The following is a 20222-nucleotide window of genomic DNA, read 5'->3' as shown; positions in this document are numbered from 1 at the left end:
TTAAATCATGTCTGACTCTCTTGCAACCCCATGGACTGCAGCCTGCCAGGCTCGTCGGTCCATGGGATTCTCTAGGCAAGAAAATTGGAGGGGGTTGCCATTTCCTTCTCCAGGGGATGTGCCCAACCCAGGGATTGAACTTGCTTCTTCTGCACTGGCAGGTGGATGGTTTACTGCTGAGCCACCTGGAAAGCCCCAGGGCTAACTACTGTAGGCAGCAACAATTGTGCATTTGAAAAGTAATTCCTTTCCTGACAACACACTCTTTTCTGTGTCCTTTCTTTCACCTCCTTTTCTCTCCCACCTGGAAGTAGACATTTATATTGAAGAGAGTACAAGTGGTGTCGTGTGGGCAGAAGGTCCTAGCACTGATGGAGGTCAGGAGGAGGAGGATGTCAGATGGGTAAAAATCGTAGGTTCACCTTTTACTTGCTCTGTGGCTTTTGGCAAGTGACTTCTCAGTGCTTTCCTCTTCTGTAAAACCAGGATAATGAAAATACCTCCTTACAAGTCTATTAAGAAGATTAAGTGAGATACTTACATAAAGCATTTAGCATAGTGCCTGGTTTATAGCACAGGCTGTGGGACTATTAGCTCATTATTCGTATGATTAACAAATGCCAATTTCAAGTAAGTTACTAAAGAAGTCTAACTATCTCTACACAATGGATATCTGTATGAAGTGTGCTTGCTGACTTCACATGTATAAATGGTGACCCTGAGTACTATTCTCAGAATGGCTTCTCTGAGCTTTATAAAGCTATGGAAAGAATGTTCTTATCCCTGTACCACAGTCATTCCTAGACAGTGTTCAGCATGTTGTTCATTGTGGGTGTGAGGAAGCAGCTACACGGGACACAGGTAGAGTGTCACACCTGGGTGAGGCCACTACTCCTCACCTCTGATCCTGGCCTCCATCACCTTTCCTCAAAGCCCACCCCATGCCCTCATCTTGCCCTGCCCTTCTCTGAGCAATGCTTGGGTAGCCAATTTTGTCAACTGAGATGAGCTTGGAGGTCTTAGCTAATACATAACTTTGATCAAGTCATTTCACTTCCATGGGTTTGTTTCCTCCATATATACTGTATAGGCTCTTGGGGTTTAAATGAGTTCATGCAAACCAAGAGCTAGTACAGGCCATGGCACACAAAAGGATTCAATCAATGCTCATTTTTGTCATTAGTGCAAGGCTCTTGCTACTGTTGACAGATATGAAGTCCAGGAAAAAATGGATTTCAGGTCAGTCCTATTTTCCTCCATTAACTACAAAGACATCCTTGTCATAGTTTCGGGGGGGACCAGTTCATTCTTCAAGCTGGATATTTCAGTCTCCTATGGATCTGGGCTTGTCTTTCCTGGGCGTTCTGTATAGATGTCAAATTAACATTTATCCAGCTCCTCTTGTGTTCGAGGCAACATGCTGGACACTGTGGGAGATGTCATGGAAGGAATGTATGTGTGGGGCCAGATCACCTAGATAACCGTAAGAGCCTCATTTTTCTTTGGCGGTCAGAAGGAAACCAGGAGAGGCAATAAGAAAATGACCAATTAGTCTTCCCTTTTGAGGACACTCAGCTCCAGGAAGCCCTCACACAAGTGAGGAGGAGGATAGGGAAGAATGAAACAGTGTGGCGTTATTATAAGGGAGGTGATAGCCAGAATGTAAATGAGGGCCACCACAGAGGAAAGCTGTTTGGAGTCAGTGTGAATCATAAGACCAAAGTGACTGCATAATAGCCACCCTGCAAACTCCAGCTCTCCTGCAGAAGCTTGCCTGCAGATAGAAGCATCCCACCTGGCCTGAACAGTGGAGCCACGTGATGGGATTCAGGTTTGGGTCTCAGTCTGTACGCTCATTAGCGTTGGATGATGCTCCCCAGTAGGCAGCCAGAGCCTCATTACTGTTCATAAGAGTAAGCTAATAATTAAGAGTCCTGAGATTCCAAATGGTGACAAATAGAATGAAGAGGTAATGAGATGGATAGGCATGGAGATCCCCTGACGAGTGCCGATCATGGTGAGAGGATGAGGAAAATGAAAAAGACACCATTGTCACTCCTTGGGATTCTGAGAAGTGCCTGTTTTCTGTGGCACAGGTAAATGGGAAAGCAGGTATTAGGTAATGGAAAGCGAAACCTCCCAGATGGAACCTTGGGTGATGCTGTGCTGCAGAATTTGTTCTGAGGGAAGAAGGATCAAGATCAGACTGACTTCAGATTCATGTTTTAGTCTTTGTCGATAGTGAAATAGGCAGTAGTGGGGTTAGTGAGTGAGACTTTCTGTTGATTATCTGCTGCTGCTGTAGGTCTGGTGAGGACCTAACTAGAGGCTGTATTTGATGGTTTGTGCTTTCGTTTAGTCAACATCTTCTGAGGACCTGGGAGAAGCCATTGGATGGGTGGTCCAGAGTGGCCTTGGGTTGAGGGATGTGAACTCAGATCTTACCATTAAATGGCCTTCCCATATGCTATTGAACAGGACTGAAGGAAGATCCTCATGCATGTCTGAACTTGTACCTTTACCGGATCATACCACCTGTGGCAGACTGTTACTAGGTTTTATCCATCATGCAATTATCTTCTGAATAGCACAATTAGAAATTCCTGAATATGGTAACACACTTAAAATAGAAGTATGTCCATCTGTAAATCGCTAGTGACACAGGAGCTATAATTGACACTGTAATTAGCCTTACTGTTCCAATTTTAGTGAAAACCTGTGAGTGACATTGCTTCATCACAAAAATTCAGGCACTTCACATTAGTTTAAAAAAGTGGTGAAACCATCTTTCCTCTGTGAAGCGATGGTAATCATTGTTTTGTATTCATGTCAGGAGCTTTAATTTGTTCACTGTTAACATTTAAAATGTAACACAATTTGGGTAAGTTTGCCTTGGCATCTTTTTTTTAATGTACCAGAAGCCTTAAAAATTTACGGTAAAGTAAAATTTTTAAAAGTAAAGGAACTTGGATGTCTCTTAACCTCTAGGCTTCCCTGGTGGCTCAGATAGTAAAGAATCTGCCTGCAGTGTGGGAGATCTTGGTTTGATCCCTGGGTTGGGAAGATTCCCTGGAGAAGGGAATGGCTACCCACTCCAGTATTCTTGCCTGGAGAATTCCATGGATAGAGGATCCTGGCAGGCTACAGTCCATGGGGTCACAAAGAGTTGGACACAACTGATCAACTTTCACTTTAACCTCTGAGCAGCCTGTGCCCTGATGAAGGGATGATAACATGCAATTCCTGCTTCTGGAAGATCGAGGCTGATAGATTTACCTTACTTCTGGCATCAGTTCTAAGTAGATCTTCCAACATATATATCCATGGGGATGAAGTCTTGAGAGTCTTTTATGACGATGTAAAGAATACTGTAGAATGGGAATGCAGTAGAAAATTTACTCGAGAAAGATAAAATGACACTAGGGTGATTGTTCAACCTGTAATTCTCTTCCTGAAGTACTGTTTTGTTTTTTTTTTAAATTATTTGTTTCTAATTGAAGGATAATTGCTTTACAATATTGTGTTGGTTTCTGCCATACATCAGCATGAATCAGTCATAGGTATACATGTGTCCCTTCCCTCCTGAACATCCCTCCCTCCTCCTACCCCACCCCACCCCTCTCGGTTGTCACAGAGCACAGGTTTGAGCTCCCCAGAAGTATTGTTTTCAAACCATAACCTGTAAGTTCCCCTCTGCCATTGCAGTCCACTGAAGATATGGTTTGGGTGATTTCTCCTCCTGAGAATGAATCTCAGCTTCCATCAGACTGAGAAGGCATGCTGTATTTTGTCCTTCACTTGAGAAATCTTAGTTTTTAATTCAGGCTTCTCTCTTTGCCACCAGAGCTGGTTATCTACAAGGACAGGCTGTTGATTTTCTAAATGGCTCCAGGCCTCGATGCTGTTCTTAAAGACTGTCGCCACCTGTGTTTGCTTTGGCAGGATGCATTTTTAAAATGATGTGAATAATTTTAGATTTTATACATTCTTGTACATATGGTATTGTGTTTAATACTCAAGGTCAAGTTGAAAAGTAAACATGTAGAAGTCATCCATTCATTCCCTATATATTTTTCTACTTGATGAAGAGAGCTCTAGGAGCAAATATTTTTGCTGGTAGGCTCTTTTTGAAGGCCATGTCCCCAGGGGATCAGTGGGAGAAGAGGGTTGGCAATTCATATTACACAAGGATATTTAAAAAAAAAAAAATCCATAAATATCTTCTCTAGCACATAGTCATAGCAGAAATTAAAAATATGCAGAGAAGGTAATAGAACTGATTCCAAACCGATTTTCTCAGAGGAAAAGCATTCTTAACTTCCAGGCTTCCCGTAAGTACATGTACACCTTCATGCAAATGACTTTAAAATAGTTTAATATGTGTGCTTGCTCTTCTTTGAAAATAAATGACATATTTGTATAGCATGAGTGCCAAGTTCTATTGTAATTATATAAATACAAGGTTATACATATAATTATATAAATAAAAGGTTATGTATTTCATAAATATAAGGTTTTTCCCTCCTTATTCATTTTTCATTCTCTCATTAGCTACAAATCAGATGTCATTACTGAGGGTTGGGTGGCGGCAAGAATGTGTCGGTCCAAAGAGCTTTGGGGCACTTCAGGGAATAGGTGTAAATACTCGTCAGGAAATTGGCAGTGGGGTTCTTGGCTTTCAATGAACAATAGAATTACTGTGGGAACTCTGAAAAATAACAAAACTAGAAAAAAAAAAAGCCCTTAATGTCCAGTTCTCAGCCAGACCAATAAAATTAAAATATATTGTAATGGGCTGTTGGTGAGGATGCTGAAAAATTGTGACCTTCATTCATTGATGGTGGTGAGGTAAAATGATGGGATCACCAAGGAAAACAGTTCTGCTGTTCCCTAGAAGAGTTTTCGTATGACCCAGCAATTCTCCTAAGTATTGCTACATCCCTAAGAGAGCTGAGGGAGAAGAAAATGGCAACCCACTCCAGTATTCTTGCCTGGAGAATCCCATGGACAGTGGAGCCTGGCGGGCTATAGTCCATGGGGTTACAGGAGTCACACACAACTTAGCGACTAAACCACCACCACCTTAAGAGACCTGAAAACATAGATCCACATTAAAAACTTAAACCCGAATGCTTGTAGGAACACTGTTCATAATAGTCAAAAAGCAGAAACAACCCAAATGTCCTAAACTGAGTAATGGACTAAAAAAATGTAGAATATACTTGAAATATGATATTATTAAGTCTTTAAAAGGGATCAACGACTGAAAAATGCTACCTAGATGAACACTGAAAACGTTCTGAGAAGTGAAAGAAACCAGACACAAAAGGGCTTCTGTTACATGGAATATTTAGAGTAGGCTCAAGGCCATGAGTGTGTGCGTGCTTCATTCGTATCTGGCTCTTTGCAACCTCATGGACTGTGGCCCACCAGGTTCCTCTGTCCATGGAATTTTCCAGGTAAGAATACTAAAGGGGGTTGCCATCTCCTACTCCTGAGGATCTTGCCAACCCAGGGATCGAACATGGATCTCCTGTATTGACAGGCAGATTCTCTACCACTGCACCACTAGGGAAGTCCAGGCAGGTCCATAGAGACAAAATAATGTTTTCCAGGGCCCGCAGAGAGCCGTAAGTGTGGATTAACTACATGAGGTTTCTTTTGGGAATGACGAAAATACTCAGAAACTAGATAGTGGTGATAATTGCAAAACTTTGAAAATACTGAAAACCACTGGACTATACAGTTTAAAATGGTTAACTTTAAGATACGTGAATTGTATCTCAATGTTTAAAAACCTTTGGAAAAGATACTGGAGTATGGGGATCTTTTATAAGCTGCTGAGATGATTTTTATGCACAATAGTAAATATCTTTTTTATTTTCAATTGAAATTTGAAAACTGAACACACTGTAGCTTAAATCTTTATAAATTTCTCATCACTCACTCACTGGAACACCGGTCTAGGCCCTTTCTGGTCTGGTCCCTGTCCACCTTTCCAGCCCATCACCTCTTTGTCTAGCTTTCTATTCTCAGATCCTGCCATCCCACTGTTCCTTCCATTCCTCTCAGACCCGAATCTCATTCTTGCATTGGCATTTGCTGTTTCTTCCATCAGGAAACTTCTGTCCCCAGAGGAACATACAGACTGTTCCTTATTCAAGTCTCAGGTCAGATGTTATCTTCCCTTTCCATCTTCTCTGAACCAATCCCTTCCACCCCCTCGAATTCTCTACCTATTTTTGCTCTTGATTATTTCCTTCACAATCAGAAACATTGTTGCTTTGCTGACTGATTTGTGGTCTCCACCACTTACTGTCCCTCTTCTCTACCCCTAGAATGCTCTATTAGTGCAGGGCTGTCGTGTTTACCAGTAGAATAGTACCTAGAATACAGCAAGTATGTAATGTTTCTTGAATGAATAAATTAGTGATTTCCGTTTAGGGACCAACCAATTCAAGGAAAGATTTTTTCAGTGTAATCAATCCCTGAAGATATTTGTTTGAGAAGGGGAAGGAACCAGTGAGAGTGAGATTAGAGATGCTGCACAAGGAAATGCTGGAAAACATTAAGGTGATGCGGGGAGGGGAGGAGCTGATGAAATGAGACACTGAAGTAGTAGTTGGCATTTTGAAATATCTGTGTGTTTTCTGTTTATAAATAGCTGAGCTTCAGTTGTTTGTTTTTTTTTACTTGCTAACAACTGAAAATTTGTCTTTAGTGACACCATGGGTTGATGAATTAATACATTTTACTAAAATTTGGGTTTTCTTCTTTGTGTTAAAATGTTACTTTTGTTTGCTTGAATTCTGAGACACTTTAAGCTGTCTTCTATTTCTTTTTGTTCTTCTTGTGGGATATTCTTAGATTGTTTCCTGTGGAATTTTGATGTTTGCCTGTAAGCCTAGAATGTTTCATCAATCATCTAAACCTAAATGTTTATCTCCAGCTATCCGTTTATACACCTTGATTGCTTTTCAAGTCATCAATAAAATGTGTTTGAGAGCCTGGCCATCAGAAATGCTGTTGTTTCTCAGATGACAAGTCATTTTTCCTGTTGAGTTTAGTCTTAGGATCCGTTAGCCAGTAGCTTTCAAATGTATTTACATTTTTGCTTAACAGTTGAGCCTCCTTTTTTAATGAAATGCATTGAAATAGAAACTTACTTACTTGTTGGTAGAAGTGTCTGGAGTTATTTGCAGTAGATTTCTTCTAATGACCCCCCAAAAGGATTGGTCATGTCTTCTAGGATTGGTTTAGATTGCTGCTATTTGCTGAATCATGTCAGGATATAAAAATAGATTATTTTTAAAGTAGATCTTGTCACTCCTAGCCATAATTGAATAATGTTTATTTTTCAAGGTAAAAATACACATATTTTCCCATTATGGAATAAACCAAGCTCCAATACATGTTTTTTATTCTTTAAACCAAAAGAACAATATTTCCTTTTCATCATGTCTGGCTTCTTGGTTGCCTAGGAGATGTCAGTTTTCATAGCAGATTGTTTTAGCTAGAATACTTAGAAGTCATTTCTAACTATACTACAAGATATTTTTAAGTAACAGCAATTTTTATTAGGGATTTGTGGAATCAGAATGCCTGGTGTTGACAAAATTATGGGAAAATGGCCCTTCTCCCTGTATTAGTTTTGAATTAAATTTATAGAAACATTTCCTGAGAGATATTTGGCAGTACATATCCATAGCCTTGAAAGGTCACTATCCTTTGAACACAGTGATTCTTAAATGTAGGAATTGATACATGAGAAGTAATCAAAGAGATGCATAAATGTTGATGTATGAAGGACCTTCCTCATAGGGTTTTCAGGAGATTACGTTGTTATAAAGAAATTTCTAGAATGATGAAATAAGGAGTTACTGTTAGTTGTTACATCTACCTTGAATCATATGCTACTTTTTAATTGACATTGCTCTGTCTCTAATACAGAGAGGTGTCAGCAATCATCTAATGGTAGTGCAGTGCCAAATTTTTTAAAAAAATTTTGCGTAACTAAAAATTATGTATCCTGTATATGAAAAGCACTATTCCAAGCAACTTGCCATTAACCGACTTGTTAGTTGACAAGTAACAATTGTTTATTGAATAAAATTGGATATTACTTTTTGCCAGGGTAAAATGCTAACATTAATACAATGACCAGCATTTACTGAATACTTACTAAGTGCTTTATGTCTGTCCTTGAGAAGCGATAGTATTGTTATCACTGTTTCACAGACTGACTCTTGAGCTTTTTTTTTTAACCTCATCATCCTAGAGGTTCTGCTAGAGGGTTGGGCTACGATAGAGATTTCTATTGTTCAAAAAATCTATTGTTTTAGAAAGCTCCCAAGATAATTTCAATAAACTTAGTTTTGGAACTAGTGCTTGGGGAAATACTTAAACTTTACTGTGCATATAACACAACTGGGAAGCTTGTTGAAATACAGATTGATGCAGTAGATTTGGGGTGGGTATATGCATTTGTAACAACTCTCAGGTAACACAGATGTTGACTAGCAGACCACATTTTGAGTAGCCAGTCTACCATGGTGCTTATGGAAGTAGTTCCACGTTTCATTTATCCCAAAGAAATCATTTACTGTAGGGAAAGATAATCATGGAATAATGGTCTGTTGGTTAGAACTTCACATCCTCATGAACTTGGCCTTTTAGGTCATCTGCTGAAGTCCCGAGTTTCTCAAACTTGAGTTGTTGAGTCTTTAAGATGCACATTCTCAAAAAGGAGTTTATATTTTGGGTTCTCCATTTAGTGAAATATTGTGAAAGTAACAGACATATATTCTGGATCACCAGTTGATATAAGAAGGTATTGTCATATGGTTTTCACACTAAGGAATCCCCTAAAGTGACAGTTAACTTTAATTCATCCTTTCTGAAAGTGGAGTTTCTGAAGTCCTAAAGTACCAAGTTTGTCCTCTGTAAACAATTGGGTCCTCTGAAGGGGACCCAATAAGGGTCCAAATGACTTTGAGTCAGTCACTTGCTAGACTTAATCAGCATCTCTAAAATGAGAGGACTGGATTTAAATAATCTTTTTGGTCCTTTTATGTTCAAAACTCTAGGACTGATTTTTATTTTTCTGTTTTTTTTCAAGTACAGTTGATTTACAATGTTGAGCCTTCTCTCTGCCATACAGAAAAGTGACTCAGTTTTATATGTATAGGCATTTTTTAAAAATATTCTTTTCCATTATGTTTTATCACAGGGAATATAGTTCCCTGTGCTGTAGAGTAGAAGCTTGTTGTTTATCCATCCTATACTCAATAGTTTATGTCTGCTAACCCCAAACACGCAGTCCTTCACTCCCATACTGCTGTCCCTCTTGGCAACCACCAGTCGGTTCTCTGTGAGTCTGTTTCTGTTTCATAGATGGGTTCATTTGTGTCACATTTTAGATTCCACTTATAAGTGATATCATATGGTATTTGTCTTTCTCTTTCTGATTTCACTTAGTTTGACAAACTCTAGTTGCATCCTAGGGTTGACTTTTTTTTTTTTCAGTGTTAGAAGCCTGTGATACTTATTTTAGTTGGACATGAATATAACGTTTGTTGGCAAATCAGGAAGAAATCTGATCTACTCTAAAGTGAGCCATTGTCATCTCCTGCTGTCAATAGGGGAAATTTCACATTTTGAGGCATTTGCTTTTGTGGCTGTTGAAACTTTTCCCACTACATGTTGGGTCACCTATCTAGCCCTATTGAAGAGGTGACTGATAAAATTCACTGAGTCACAAAATTAAATGTGAATAGCAGAGAGCTTTTCATTACTTCCTTTCTGTTGACTAAATTTTGAAGATGTTCTAAAAATAGTATGATGCTACTAGCTGGTAAAAATTATGGAAGATAGAGGGGTAGAGATTGGTTATAGAAGGTGAGAGATCAAGAGAGGGTACAGATAGATTTTGTAGCCGAAATGATGGGAAATGGAGACTCATTAAATACCTGAAAGTTGATTGTTTTTAGTTCAGAATGACTTGTTACTAAGAAATACAAATTTAAAAATTAATTGTGAGGGTGAGATGATTTGGGAGAATGGCATTGAAACATGTATGTTGTCATATGTGAAACGAATCACCAGTTCAGGGTTGATGCATGTTACAGGATGCTCGGGGTTGGTGTGCGGGGATGACCCAGAGGGAGGAAAAGGGAGGAGGGAGGTGGGAGGGGGATTCAGGAGGGGGAACTCATGTACACCTGGGGCAGATTCATGTCAATGTATGGCAAAACCAACCAATATAATATTGTAAAATAATTAGCCTCCAATAAAAAAAATTTTTTAAAAATAAAGTTAAAAAAAATAAAAATTAATTGGCTAAAAATATGATTTGAGTTTTAATATATTTACTTCTGTCATTATTTTTATAGAGACACATGCAGGCCTCAGTCAATTTCTGGAATGAACCTAGTCCCTTCTACTTCTGTCTTAGCTAAGACCACGAGTAGGACTAAGGTCTGAAGCCTTACACTGAGGTCTCTGACACAATTCTTGGTTCTCTGGATGGCAGAAGTTATCTTCTTCACATTTATTAAGAAATAGATCCCAGGAGATGATTTTTCCCTGAGAATTTCACAAAATATGGTACATTCAGCCATCTTGCTTGGTTTTAAAAAAGATTCAACGGTTTTACTTTCCCGTAAAATAAATTGCTTTCTGTACTTTTCATATGAGAGGGAAGTATTTAACATTTATCTCAGAATTGCAGACAGTTTCAGATTCTGGAGATGTCGGAATCTTCCCATCACACAATGTTGGCTCTTATTCTTTTCTCCCTTTGTTCTGTTTATAGTTACTGGAGTACTTTTCTTCTCCACTGAAATTAAAACTTGAGGAAGCATGTCTGCTAGCATTGCAAGTGGGCAGAAGAGGCAGAATTGGTTGTGAGCAAGGAAATATAAAAATATTACCATTTTGGGCTGCCTATGTCATGTAACAGACATAGTGAGATGTGCTCTGTCATCCATTATTTTTTTTTAATTTTATAAAGGTACAGGTAATTTACAATGGTTGTGTTTCTGGTGTACAGCAGAGTGATTCAGTTCTACATGTATACACACACACACATTCCCTTTCAGACTCTTTTCCATCACAGGTTATTGCAAGATTTCAGTGTAGCTCCCAGTGCTGTATGGTGGTGGTGGTGGTGGTTTAGTCTCTAAGTTGTGTCTGACTCTTGTGACCCCGTGGACTGTAGCTTGCCAGGCTCCGCTGTCCATGGGATTCTTCAGGCAAGAATACTGGAGTGGGTTGCCATTTCCTTCTCCAGTGCTGTATAGTATCTGCCATCTCTTACTTTCAGATGAGACACTTGAGAGTGAGAAGTTCAGTGAATCACTGAGGATCGGGGAGTGGTGGAACCAAGACTCTAGTTTATGTGCTTTGGACACTTATTCCACCTCTTGATGCTTCCTCTCAACAATGGGTAGTTTGTGAGTTGTCTGGATGTACCAAAAAGGAAGGAATAGTGAAGAGAGCAGTTAAATTTCAAATCGTTGGCAAGCTAAACTCATGAAAAGAAGAGAAGTAGAAATAAAGGAGCTCTTTGGCAAGAGTGATGGCTGAAAAGGAGGCAAGTGAGAGGCAAAGTAGCCTCAAGTAGAGCAGAGATGGGTCATAATTAAACCTAACATGAACACTAGGAACCAGCATCCTTGAAGACTTAATGTTCATGCTGATACTTATCAGCAGTCAGATGGATTGAGGCCATCTCCCAAAAGACATCAGGAAGAAAAAAAAATATGAGAAAACTGAAGAAAGACTTGAGAGGGAGAAGGAATAGAGATGTTAGAAATGTTGGAGAGGGAAAAAATTCCCCTTCTACCCCTCTTGAATTCTGGTGGCTGGACTCATGATACAAGTGACCCCAGAGAGCTAACAGGAGGAAAAAATAATATTCATTTGTGTGCATCATCGTCTAGGAACTAAGAAGTGGCCAAAGCAGGCAGCTTTTATACTTTTTAGATAAATGTGTGAGGAATTGACAAGACAAATAAACAGGTTTGGGGTGTTCAATCAGTGAAGAATCTAAACAGTTTAGACTTGCCTTAGTAAATTAAACAAGTAACAAGGTTTGTTCATATAGGCTTCTTGGCCTGAATTCCCTATCTCTGGGGATAAGGGAGTTCTACCTCCAAATTCTAGGAAGGCACCTTGCATAGGGGAGATTTACTTCCTGCTTTCAGGGACACAGATGGTGAGGGTCAGAGTGTCCCTCTTACAGTGGCTATTGCTTAAGTAGCTTTAATACAGAATGATCAGTATGCCATTGAGGCACACTTTGGGGTGGCCTTCCAGGACCCCAACAGATAGAATCCCTGAAAGGCAGAGAAGTAAACTGAGGTCAAGGAATATTTGGAAAGAATAGCAACCAAGAATATAAAGTATCCACTGAAAACTAAAGACCTTATGTGGAAAAGGTTAATAGACATCCAAATGGTAGAAATCAGGAACATAGTCTGTAGTGGGATGAATAATATCATCACTGAAAGAACTATCTTATTTGAAAATAGGATCTTTGCAGATATAATTAGTTAAGATGAGGTTATCCTGGGGTGGAGGGGGCCCTGAATCAATGACTCGTGTCTTTATAAGAACAGACCACAGAAGGCTGCAGTGACAACTTGTCTCCAGGAATATTATAGGGTAGATATTGGAAAATTGTTCCCTAAAAATAGTAATTTGGAATAGTACATAAAATATACAAATATTTACTCAAAAGCATAGTTGAGCTTTGAAAAAAGGCATGGGGACAAAAACCAAAGAGGGAGCTAAAATTTACAAGAGGAAGCAGTGCTGAGCCCACTGCTGCCTGGTGTAAGGGAATCTCTGAAAATATGATATATGAAAATTATGATCCCTAGAGTAAGTAGTGGCCAAAAAACAAAACCAGCATATCAGTAACTATTTGAAATTATAGCATCATGTTATTTTAAAACATCAGAAATTGGACAAGGGGAAGATGGGGGATAAGATCTGAAAGAGATCCAGGGATGTTAAGTATATGCTAAGGATAGAGATACTGGTCTGCTTTTAGATATTGATGAGGAAATTGAGCATTAGTATGGATTGTAATAAAATGAGAATAATACTATTGAAACAAAATAGAATGTGTAATTTTTGTAACATAGGAGAAAGCTTGATTTAGTCTGTGGAAGGTAGGGGGAGGAGAAAAAAAGTGAAACAAAAAGATAAATGTATGGAGGTTAAACTAATCAAGACAGATTATCCAATGTATAGAAAGCAAAATGCTATGTTTATAAAAAAAAAATTTAAAAGGACACAGGTGGAAGATAAGGGGATGGAAAAATTCACGCTTGTCAAATACAGACAAAAAGAAAAAGGGACAACAGATGAAGGGAATAAATTAAGCAGGGACATATGCCCATGCCATAATGTAGAAAACAGTAATTTCTGGCATGTGACATTGATGAAGCAGTTGCTGCTAGAAATCTAATACAGTGTTTTCAGAAACTGATGAGACGAGACAAAAAGTAAGCAGAGGAAGATGTGGAAAACAAGCAATGATTTGCTCTACCATGTATGCAGAACTTCTTACTCAACCAATGCAGAATATGTTGTATCTTGGAGGGCATGTGGATTAGGCACAGGCTTCAAATTTTAATGCATCAGGAAGGAAGCCTCACGTTCTACCAAATCAACATTATAGAGGTTCTTTTCTCTAACTACAGTACTTTCAAATCAGTCATTATTAATAGTAAGATAGCAAAAGTGTTCCATATGTTTGAAATGAAAAGACATACTATGAAATAACCCTCAGGTTAAATAGGAAAAGATAACAAGAATAGCAGAATTTTAAAGCTGAGTGATAATAAAAGCACAGTAGTTCAAAAACTGAGAGAGATAGCTATGGAGTTCTTTGATGGCAATATATAGCTTTTGTTACTCAAGAAAAAACTAGAAAGTCTGCAACTCTGTAAGCTCAATGTATGACACAAATAATTAGAAAAACTGTAACATGGTAACCTGAAGAAAACAAAGAAAGAAAAAAAGGGAAACAAATATAAATATGGAAAATAAGGGACAGAGAAAATTAATAAAAGCAAAGAACCAAAATGTAGTCCTCTGAAAAATTTCATAAATTGGATATAATATTCTGTTAAAAAGGATGTACGTTTTTACCAGTACAGATGAACATTTACATGAAAAGGATGTATGGATTAAAAAAAACTGATGGAAGAAAAACTTAACAACGATTAAATAAATTGCATGTAATGATTATCAAAACTTAATCTTCCCTGCAATATAAAAAGAGGCCCAGACAGTTTGACCACTGAATTCTATTTAACTCTTATAGAACAGAAAATTCTTGTTTGCACAGCTTCTTATTGAACAAAGAATAAAAGCCAACTTTTAATTTTAATTTTGAAAACAAAAAGCAAGTAAAAAAAATTGACCAGATTCACTTATGACATTAAAAACACAAATATTTCAAATCTAGCAATGTATTAAAAAATACTAATAGTACCTTGAGACTAAGTTGAATTAATCATAACGGTGAAAGGATGTTTCAGTGCTTTAAAAAATCTTTTACTGTAATTTACCACATTAATGGCAAAGAATGAGAAATTGCATGATCATTGATAAAAAGCGTTTAATAAAGTTTTTTCTTTTTCAAATAGAAGCAGCTCTTACCAAACTGGAAACAGGAAAACTTTTTTAGCTTAATAAAGGCTTTATCCTAAGAATCTATAGCAGAGGTCATTTTTAATGGAAAAAGACAGAAGTTTAAACTCGTTCTTGTTAAGATTGGGAACAAGACAAGAACACTTGTGTTGCTGCTATTTATCAATGTATTACCAGATACCTGACCAATGTAGTAAGACAAATGGATATCAGTAGAATAACTGAAAGATATAATTATTAATCATAATAAAATCATTTATTTAGAAAACCAAAGAGAATCAGCAGAAACTTAGCAATAGAAGTATTCAGCTAGGTTGCCAACTCATAAGAGCAACATAAATAAATCAACAGCTTTTGTCTGTATTGGGAGTAACCAATTATAAACTATGATAAGATACCATTTATAATACTGACATAAACTAAAAGCTATCTAGGAATAAATCTACAAAAGAATTCATAAAACATATAAGGGAAATTTAAAACCCTATTACAAGGGTTTTATTATAGAATTATAGACCATAAATGCAGCATTTATAATAAATAGTTTGAATATTATGAAGATATTGTATTTCTTCCAATAAAATTTAAACTCATTGTAATTCTAATCAATGCCTGAACAAGAGTTGTTTTGAAGGGGTATAATTGAATCTAATATTTATATAAGAGAATAAATAGATAAAGAAGGACCTTCACTTTGCAAGGCATTAATATATATATATATATAGCAGAAGTTGGCAAACTACAGTCCACATGCCAAATGCAGCCTGCCTTCTGTTCTTAAAAATAAAGTTTTATTGGGACACAGCCACATCCATTCCTTTATTTATTGTCTGTGGCTACTTTCATGCTGACAAGATAGACTGAACTTGGCCCTTTATAGAAAAAAAAGTCTCCTCCTGTTCTCTAGCATCTAGCATAGAAAAGGATATATAATAAAGTCTAGACTCACTCCTGTGTACATAGGGGGACTCAGTGTAATCATTTCCAGCAGTTGGTGCTAGGAAAGTTGGTACACAAAAAGAGAAAAATGAAACCATTTCTGTATGTCAGAAACAGCTCCAAGTAGATTAAATACCTAACTGTTAAGAGTGAACATATGAAGCTGGTAGATGAAAATTTAAGAATACATTTTTGTAATCTTACAGTAGAAAAGGGTTTGTTGTGAAATGTTCACAGAGCACAAACCATGAGAAGAAAGTTGATGAATACATCAAAATGAATGCTTTTGTTCAATGGAATCTGTGATAGAAAAACTAACAGATGGTGAAAATACAACTGTCATGTTTAATACACTAAGATTAATATTTAAATATACAAGGGACTCCAAAAAATCAGAAAATAGGGAAAAAACCAAGACAAAAGAGGGGAAAGTATGAATTGGTGATTCATACAAAGAGAAATGCACATATACACAGATTGCACTGTGTGCATGCATGCTCAGTCGTGTCAGGTTCTTTGTGACCCTGAGCCCACCTGGCTCCTCTATACATGGGATTCCAGGCAAGAATACTGGAGTGAGTTGCCATTTCCTCCTCCAGAGAATCTTCCCGACCCAGGGATCACACCTGTGTTTCCTACATTGACAGGCAAATTCACATTGGAGACTAGCTAATTAAAATTCAGAAATGCCTTTTTGCCTATCATAGAAGTAAAACCTTGGAAATCAGATACTCTCAAGTGTTGACAAGGGTGTGGGAAAATAGAAATCTGCATATATTGGTTCTAGGAATGCAAAATGATCCATAATGTTTTTAAGATTATAAGTATCTATATAACCTAAAACCCAATAATGGGACTAGCATAGATGTCCACAGAAATATATGTAAGTATGATTATCTCAGTGTTATTTGTGGTGAGAAGACTGAGAAAGCTAATTCTTCTGCACTGAAAGAATAGATTAGCACAATGACAGTGGAGTACAGTGAGAGAATAAGCAGTGAGAAAGAGTGAATTACATCTGTTTATAACATTCTCTCAAACAGCAGTGAGAGAAAAAGACAGATTTAAAGCATGATACAACTTCTGTACAAATTTTAAAACCATGGAGTTTGACATATAAGTGAAGTGAAGTCGCTCAGTCACGTCCGACTCTTTGCGATCCCATGGACTGTAGGGTACCATGTTCCTCTGTCCATGGGATTTTCCAGGCAAGAGTACTGGAGTGGGTTGCCACTTCCTTCTTCAGGGGATCTTCCTGACCCTGGGATCGAACCCCGGTCTCCCGCATTGTAGGCAGACGCTTTACCATCTGAGCCACCAGGGAAATCCTTTGACACATAAAGTATTTATGAAAAATACAGTGAAGCTTATAAATACAGCATTAGTGTGTGTTAGTTGCTCAGTCGTGTCTGACTTTTTCTGACCCCGTAGCCTGGGGCTCACCAGGCTCTTCTGTCCATGGGATTCTCTAGGCAAGAATACTGAAGCGGTTTGCCATTTCCTTCTCAAGGAGATCTTCCAGACCCAGGGATGAAACCTGGGTCTCCTGCATTGCAGGCAGACTCTTTACCATGTATTTATAAAAAAAATACAGTGAAGTTTATAAATATAGCATTATATTTGGTAAAAAGAAAAAAAAAAAATGAAGCCCCGGCTAGGAAAGGAAGGAATGGGTTTGGGCATAGAGGATGAAGTGAAAATAAGAAAAATGAAAACCAGAAGAGAGTCTTTCATGGATTGGAAATAGTAGCTCATCAACTCAAGCGTTTGCTTAAGTCAACTCTAAAACTATCCAGTAGAGGAAACAAAGTCCTCGGATGTTAGTCCTTTCAGAACTGTTAGATTCAGATACTCAACCAGTGTCATCAGGTATGGGTCTCTCTCTGTATTTTGGTTTTCCTGGCCTCTGTGTTAGCTCTGATAAGAGGCAGAATCTTTCAAGGGTATTCTTTAGGTCTTTCAATTTCACGGCAACTAAGCAGAAAGAAAGCACTTTCCCTATAGTATGAGCAGTCATCCTCTCATGAATATCCTTTCTTTGGCTGGTCCATTTATTCTCCTGTGAGCACCCCTGAATCAGTCATCTGACAAAGGACTAAGGGTGCCTGCGTCATTTTCCCATCCCTAAAACCAGGCAGTAGGAAGAACCCAACATATGGAATACGGTGGGATACTACCCAAACAGAAATTATGGTGATATGACCAGAACTACGGAAAATGGATGCTAAGGGAGCAAAAATACACAAGTAACTTTAGAGAACTTGAATTAATGCTGTTTGAAGAATGATTGAAATGAATTGCACGCTCATTCTAGAAAAACTTGGGGAAATAAAAAACACAGGTTAACTTCAAATAACTAAAGCACTTCCACTTGCATGATACTTGTTTCATATGATCCGTCAAACCATAAAAAACGTGAACTTGTAGGAAGGGCAACTATGTAATTGCTGAAGCTGGTTATCTGAAAAGGATTGGTTAGTGAATTTCATTTCTTTGTGTATATTCAAGTATAGGCTAGCCAGCTACCTGGCAAAGATTTTGTAGGAAAAGACTGGGAGAAGAGTTGGGTTTAACCAGTGGTTCTGAATGATCCAGACATATTATTAAAGCTTAGAATTCTGGGCCCTTCTCCCAGAGTTTCTGGTTTGGTAGCTTTGAAGGAGGACTCAAGAATTTGCATTTCTAATTTCCCCAGGTGATGTTCATACTATGGCTCCAGGGAACACACCTTGAAAACCTCTGGTTAGATGATTTTCAATATCCACAATGACCTTTCATTTTTGTGAGATAGTTGTACTTGTTCTCACTTCAGTTGCTTAGTTGTGTCACTCTTTGTGACCCTATGGACTGCAGTATGTCAGACTTTCCTATCCATCACCAACACCCAGAGTTTGCTCAAACCCATGTCCATTGAGTCGGTGATGCCATCCAACCATCTCATCCTCAGTCGTCCCCTTCTCCTCCTGCCTTCAATCTTTCCCAGCATCAGGGGCTTTTCCAATGAGTCAGTTCTTCACATCAGGTGGCCAAAGTATTGGAGCTTCAGCTTTAGCATCAGTCCTTCCAATGAATATTCAGGACTGATTTCCTTTAGGATGGACTGGTTGGATCTCCTTGCTGTCGAAGGGGCTGTCAAGAGTCTTCTCCAACACCACAGTTCAAAAGCATCAATTCTTTGGTGCTCAGCTTTCTTTATAGTCCAGCCCTCACATCCATACATGACTACTGGAAAAGCCATAACTTTGACAAAGACTTACCTTTGTCTCTGCTTTTTAATATGCTGTCCAGGTTGGTCATCGCTTTTCTTCCGAGGAGCAAGCATCTTTTAATTTCATGGCTGCAGTTACCATCTGCAGTGATTTTGGAGCCCCCCAAAATAAAGTTCTCCACTGTTTCCATTATTTCCCCGTCTGTTTGCCATGAAGTGATGGGACTGGAGGCCATAATCTTTTTTTGAATGTTGAGTTTTAAGCCAGCTTTTTCACTCTCCTCTTACACTTTCATTAAGAAGTTCTTTTGTTCCTCTTTTCTTTCTGCCATAAGGGTAATACCATCTGCCTATCTGAGGTTATTGATGTTCTAGAAAGCAGTATTTGTATAGTGAGGCAAATTATCCATATTATTTCTTCGTACCTGAAATGTATTAAATTCTGGCTATATGGGTACTTCTAAAGTAGATGGATTTTGCATAGTCCTCTGTAACTGTTGGGTCACTGAAAACATTAGAGCCATTAAGCAACTGCACATTTATTGGTATGCTTTATAAAACAGTCCTCCATTTTCTTATGTCATCCTTTTTGTAATCCTATTTCTGTTTTCCCATGAGGATTCAGTTTTCATCAGTTTTGTAGTAGGGTTGTTCCTGAATTAGAAAGCCACAGTCGTTTCCCAAGGTGGATGTGTGTTTTCTTTCATTCAGAAAGAAACTCTGTCATGTACAGACATTGACTCATAAAAAATCATTCCTTGGTACCCTGGATGTCAAGTGTCAAATCGTGCTTTTCCCCATCTTCTTACCCAACCCCAGCCTGTGGCCTTCCCTAGGAAAGAGGATATGAAACACTTCACCTACTTTGCTCCATACTATCTCTACATCAACCAGGAATTGTTTTCATTTTGAACTCTATTTTGTTTCTTCTTCTTTTTCCTCAGAGTTTTTTTCTCCTTAATTTTTGAAAGTTTGCTATAATAGTTCTCTGGGAGTACACGCATGTTTTTGTAATCGTGCACAAGGTCAAACAGAGTTTGTACTTTTTATAAATTGCTTTTAGATAAACAAAGATAAAATCATTTGAGAAAAGAGAGACCCCAGAGATACCTCTTTAAGAATTAGAAGGTTTATAGTCAATGCTTAACCATGAAAATTTTCAGCTTAGCAAAAATGATGAAACAGATGGTTAAAAACAGTACCTGATGGATTGGACCTAGAGGATTTGAGTTAAGGTGGCTACTTGAAGAGCAGAGGGATTTAAGAAGACTATTTTGTTGTCTGTGTGTGAGCTTTTGCTTGAAAACACTAAATCCAACGCTGGTGGGGAGAGTGGGATATTTTAAGAGGACTTACCCAGAATACATCTTCAGTTCAGTTCAGTTCAGTTCAGTTCAGTCGCTCAATC

At 38.1% G+C, this 20222-nt stretch overlaps 1 protein-coding gene across 6 annotated transcripts in view; it reads left to right on the top strand.

Annotated features, from left to right (window-relative positions):
• Nucleotides 1-20222, top strand: part of FHIT (fragile histidine triad diadenosine triphosphatase) — a 1558201-nt gene that overhangs the window by 707113 nt on the left and 830866 nt on the right. The window lies entirely within an intron of this gene.

The sequence above is a fragment of the Moschus berezovskii genome, chromosome 24, assembly GCF_049115385.1.
Source record: "Moschus berezovskii isolate FMDL1 chromosome 24, NW_MosBer_1.0, whole genome shotgun sequence".
In the NCBI taxonomy this organism is placed as follows: Eukaryota; Metazoa; Chordata; class Mammalia; order Artiodactyla; family Moschidae; genus Moschus; species Moschus berezovskii.
The sequence above is the reverse complement of the archived record's forward strand: the minus strand, read 5'-3'. Positions and strand labels throughout refer to the sequence as shown.